The following is a 6099-nucleotide window of genomic DNA, read 5'->3' as shown; positions in this document are numbered from 1 at the left end:
AAATGGATACAGTACACCACAAAGAAGTAAACAGTTTTTTTCTATGCTGTCCTTCCAGTAGCCCAATGAACTGGTCTGGAGATGGGTGACGTGCATTTCTGGGTGGGCTTTGGTGGCTGTTTTCCTTGAAGTGAAAAGGGAAGACATGTTTAGAACAGTTAGTGATGATTGCTGCTTTTGGTAAGAGCAAAAGGACAAATTAAATATATTGTGTTCCTTTTTACTTCAGATTGCTTGCAAGTTAAGAATGGTTTTTAAGACTGAGGACTGTAGAAAGGTGCATTTTATGTCTCTTAGAACAAAGGTGAAATATGACAAGGATATATTTATTTTGCAGAAAATATGGGTTTTGGACTAAGAGTTAAGGAAAATTTGTACAGTGACTTTAAATTGGGATCAAATTTGGTTTACTAATGATTTCAGTGCTACAGTACAGTCTTGTTTACTGCTGTCTGACTTTGAAAGCTGGGGTTTATGGTGTGGTTCTAGTGAAGAACTTAGTATCTTGCATTTTATTTCTTACTAAGCCTTGTTCACATCCGTAGTGATATTTAATTTACTTTTGTTTGTAGTCAAGATTAACAGGTAGAACAGTTTTACCTCAATTTTTGATTTCATTGTTGTTGTGATGGGCAGGACATAACCTGTATTTATTTAAGAGGAATAAAATGGGAGAGATGGAAAATAGAAATTATACCTCCTGCCCTTCAGAAAAAGAGACTTTGTACAACCAGTATTATAACTACATACAAGACTTTCCACTCTGCAACTTTGTGGACCTCAGACAAGCCAAACTCTGCCCTCAGTTTTTTTAGTGTAAACCTTTGTCATCTTTATTGAAATCATCTTACACATGTTGAAATATGATCCCAAACTAGTTCAAAACATTGGTATTTCACTAAATAGTCCTTGAAGAGCCATTCTGAAACTTACTTCTGCTCAGTCTTTTCATAGCACTAATATGGGGTTGGAATTACTCTGATTCCTGAGCAGAGGAGTGTGGCAGGGTGGGGAAAAGGGCAGCAGCCAATCTATTGACCATTTTTTAATTTTTTTTTTTTTTTTTACAATGCTGAAGTCTGCAAAACTTGAACTATTACATCGATTTTCTGACCTATATTAGTTGGCATATTAAAAAGTTTATATATTTATGCATTGCAGTAAACTTGGTGTGTATATATATGTCTTTAGATTTTAAATTTATATATAATGCTTTACTACAGAAATGTGAACCACTATTTCCATCCTTGGCTGTCTTGTGAAATAAATCAAGTGCTGTTAGTTTATCTGTAAAACTTCCCTTTTTTGAAAAATCTTACATGGATCAATTTTTTGTTTTTCCTCAGACAAAGTGCCAAGATCCCATATTCAAAAGTGATGAATGTTCCTAAGTATCTGTCACTTTTGAGCTCAGTTTTCTAAGTGGCTTGGAAAACTTCCGAAAATGTTATTCAGAATTTTGCCAGCTGCTATCTCCCGAGTCCCTGTAGCTCCCCAGTACACTTGAGGGCATTCAGCATCCAGAAAATGTAAGTGATAAATGCACATGATAAATCCAAGTAAATACTCTAGCAGTGTTTTGCAGTTCAAGTTACTGAACCAAATGTTTACACTTAGAGTAGGATTAACACTAAGGTGTTCTTAGTTTGTTGTTTTGTTTTTTTAAAGGAAACATAAATAAAACAATCAAATCTGCTGGTGATTGGAGCATGTTGCAAATGCACCCAGTGAGATTTGGCCAAGAAGTTTAAGCCTCTGTACCTGAACCAGTCACAAAGTGAATTTCTGAGCACATTGTACTCGTGTCACGTTCCACGTGGCTGGGGACCAAGTCTCAAGGGATGCTCTCCAGGGGTTTTGGGTGTGTGCTCAAGATTTAGGCACTCCTGAGATCTCAAAACTGGCTTTCCTGGCCTTGCCTAAGGGGATGGGACCACTCCCCATCTGCATTGTCTCTGGGACTGATCTAGGAGCTGTTCTAGCCCCTGTGTGTGCAGGAGGGAAGGGATATGTCTTCGGGGGTCTGACTCCTGTCTGTCTGTCTGTCTGTCCAGCTCTGATCTGTGAGTGCATCCCTTGGATTGTGCAATAACCAGGCTTGATTTCCCTCCGGATTTAGAGCAATGCTTTGAAGCCAAGGCTTTCCTTTCTCCAGGGATTGTACTGGTGATGGTGTAGGAGTGAAGCTGACCTCTGACTTTCTCTTTTCAAAGGGATGGTTGACTTCAGAAGGGGAGGGAGGCTGTGATGATACCAGAGGTGCTGAGAGGATGGAGGTCACCAGTTGCTGAGTGTGTTGAACGTGCAAACAGCTGTAGATTGAACTGGGTTCACTGGTAAATACCACCACTCAGCTGTCCCTGCTCTCCTGGCACTGTGTACCCCTGCACATGATGGCTGAACCACATGGGAAAACAACTTAGAGGATTTTTGGAGTTGCAATCTAGGGGTTTTAGGTGGTTTGGCAGTTTAGAAACTTGTTTAAGTTGTCCTTGCTTGGCACAGTGGCCTTAATTCTCCCAGCTCATGAGTTGGCACTGACATTCAGCCAGGTCCTCCACAGGTGACTGTTTGGATGTGTGTCCTGGCCAGCTGTCCGTGCAGGATGAGGACTGGCTGGGCCACTTTCAGCTGGAGGCACTTGGGCTGGGCCTCTGCATCCTTTTTCCTGTCCCTGCTGAGGAACTGGATCAACCCCAGCTACTGAAATGAGAAAATCATCAAATACAGGGTAGGAACTGTTGATGAAGGGACGAGTGGTGGCTTTTTTCACCCCTCACTCCATCTCTTCCCACAATTCCCCCAAGAAAAGTTTCTTCTTTTTTTTTTTTTTTCATGTACCACAGATAATTCTGGAAAAATTTTGGAATTGTTAATTTTAGGGGAAAAAAATATGTGCTACTGTAAGCACACAGCAGTGTTCTCTGTGCTTGTTTTACACTTGTGCTTGTTTTAGTCTTGTGGCTGCTCCACAGCAGAGAGGGATTACAGAAGCAAATGTGTAAAGTGTTCTTGCTCTCATAAAATAAATCCCTTGAGTTTCTGAGGAGGCACATGCCTGGCCTGGCTCTCTTCTTACCTGGCCTTGACAGATGCTCATACCCCTAAAGAGTCAAGGTTGGATTTCAGATCTCCCTTTCTGGTTTTATAACCTGAAGAAGAGGCATCCTGAAGTGTCTTCTGTTTTGCTGTACCATAGCAAGGTCTGGTTGTCCTTAAATATTTTGTCAGCAAGTCCTTAAACTTTAGTTACTGTGAAAGTGCTTTGTCAACCCAGCTGCTTTTGGTCAAGTGAATTTCTGTAGCTTTGAGGGTACTTCATCTTTAAATTGAAAGCAAATTAATATGAAATTACACAAAAGGACTGAGGTGAATCTGAAACCCAAAGAAGCTTAAAATCAGCTTGCTGATAGCTGTGGGCAGGCTGTGTCCCTGGTGTTTGCACAGCACGTGCCTGGCACACAGCCTGCCTTCAGGAGCAGAGATCTTGATGAAAATAAAGAGCTTTTATCAAAGCTACTGAACTGCCTGGCTTATGAAATCCCCCTCCAGAACACACCAGGCAGCTTGGTTGCCTTGCAATATTCCTGGTGCCTGCATGACTCAGTAAATGCACAAGTACAAGAGTGAGGGGTTTGGGGAAGTTTTTCCCTGTTTTAACTGGAGTTTCTCTGTTCCATAAATGCTGAGGATGTGCAACCTGCATGGGCTCTGCTACCATGCATGTGCTATGCAGAGTGGAGGATGCAATAACAAATGCAAATTGTTACAAGTGCCAAACTTTTGGGTTCTTCTGTGTATAACAATAATTCAACTGTTCTAAAATACAGAGATGCTTAAAATTCACTGTGTTCCAAAAAAGAGCAGTGGTTCTTTTTTTTTTTAATGAATGCTATTGAAAGCAATGTAAATCTACTTTTTTTTAATACTGTTCTGCAGGTTTGTGTTACTCTTCACAGCTGCCTTGAGCATCACTTCATGTGATGCATATGGACACTTTGCTCTTTATTAGAGCACTGGTGCCATGCAAGTATATAATAAAAGGCAGCTGACAACAGGCTTTAGTATTTAAAATTATAACTGTTTAGATTAAGTGCAATTTGTTTGCATTAATCGACCTGCAGAAAGGAAACTGCCTCGGGAAATGTGGCTGTGCCCAGGGACACAGGCAGACTGAGCATTGTAACTAAGGTGTGGTTTGGTGCCACTCACAGCGCTGCTTTCCAAGGAATTATATTTAATTTAGTGTTAAATGGATCCTTTCTGCCTCTAATTTAGCCCTGAGGATTTGGGGGTTGTGTTCCCTTTAGCTCTTTGGAGTACTTAAACGACTACTTCAGGTGGGTGGGAGGGGTGTTAATTGCATCCGTGTTTGTAGAAGCTGCTATTTCCATCTTCCCAAAGGAGTATTTCCTTTTCCCGTTCGGGACTGAGTGCAGACCTGTGTTTCAGTCGTCACTACTGCAGCCTTTTGACATTTGCCATTTGCTGTTGCTCTTCCTTGTTTTTTTCTTGAAGCTGGGAGCTGTGTCCACAGGGTCTGTGTTTCCAGGGCACATCACCTGTGAGAGAAAAGCACAGGGCTTGGGGAGGTGAGCCAGTAAAAGCTGAAGGCAGTGGAGTTTGGGGGAAACTCTGTTAATTTTCTATGGGGGTCACCTCTATGTGCTCTGAAGTTTATTAATAAGTTTGGCACCTACTCCCCATCATCTCTGTGGGTTTTGGTGTGTTGTTTAATTTTCTTCTTTCCCTTGGAAATCCCTTGCTGTAGGAAGGACTGCAGCCAGGGTTTAAGGTGACACCTCTGAGCAGCCATGCCCAGCATGATTCTGCACTCTGACTGCTGCTGTGCTCCAGCAATCAATTCTCTCAAAATGTTGATTAATAGGTTACCTAAAAACATAGACTAGAGTCATGCAAAGTGCCCAGCTAGATAATCACCTGCTTAAAAGGATTAAAGGTAATAAGAGAATTAAACTATGAGCTACTACAAACAGATGATTATGTTGAAAATTCATTTGTAATACAAAATATTATGTTTTTAAAATTACTTATTCTAGGTAGCTGCTTCTTAGTTATAAAAGTATTTACAATACATAAAGGACTTCTATAGAATAATATTTGGAGGTTATTTGAAATAGTCTATTGAAATGTCTTGGAAAGTGAGCTAGAAGATTTAAAGTTTTCAATGGAAAAAGGTTAAATCTTGGTGCCCAGCAGTTTTGCAGGGTTTCTGTGAGCAGAGAACTTGTTCTGCCAGAGCACCTCAGTACATGAAGCTGCTCAATGCCACTGCCTACCTGTGCCCTTGAATTTGCATAATGAAATGAGGGTGTTTTGAGCCCTGGTAAAAGCTGATGGGTCTGATTACAATAATAGAGAGAAATATCCCCTATGTAATTAGTGTTATTTTATTGATAAAACATGAATTTTATTTTTTTTTTAATAACTGGGGGCTTTTGAATTACCACCTTAGGCACTTGATTTATTTGATTTTTAAAAAATTTATTTGACTTTCCTCCATTTCTTTTGAGGTAATGCTGAGACATTCTCAGTTTTTGCTGAGAGCAAAGTTTCTTTAATTTGTGTTTGTAAACCCTGTCAGAGGCTGACAGACCCCCTGCCACAGGCTCTGCATTTGTTTCACAAGTGTAATTTCTGTGCATTCTGTTATTGGGCTGCCACCTCTGCCAATTTCAGAACAGGAGAAAACCCCTGTGGAACAATTTTGTACCTGATGAAAGCAAGAGCCATTTTGGTAAGTTTAAATTCCCATCTGCAATTGGCAGTGTGCTATGAAAACCTGATCCTTGGCTGGGCTTGAGGTTCTGTCCTGAATGATCTCACATATGCAGAAACTGTGGGTTTTATTAATCTGCTTTATTAATTTGCACATTGTAGTAGGAAAGCATTATCATCCCAGTCACTTGTTTCACTGTTTTTATGTCTTAAAAAGCATATTTATTAGAGTGAATAAAGCAGTACACAGGGGTATCTGCCTTTCAGAGCTGGTCTTAAACTAGTCCAAAGGAGTCCTTTGGACTGCTTAGAGAACATGAGGTCTGTCCTAGCTTTTGTTTGCTTGGGGAAACACCTGCT

Source organism: Oenanthe melanoleuca, chromosome 11 (assembly GCF_029582105.1).
Source record: "Oenanthe melanoleuca isolate GR-GAL-2019-014 chromosome 11, OMel1.0, whole genome shotgun sequence".
In the NCBI taxonomy this organism is placed as follows: Eukaryota; Metazoa; Chordata; class Aves; order Passeriformes; family Muscicapidae; genus Oenanthe; species Oenanthe melanoleuca.
This window is presented reverse-complemented; position numbering follows the sequence as displayed.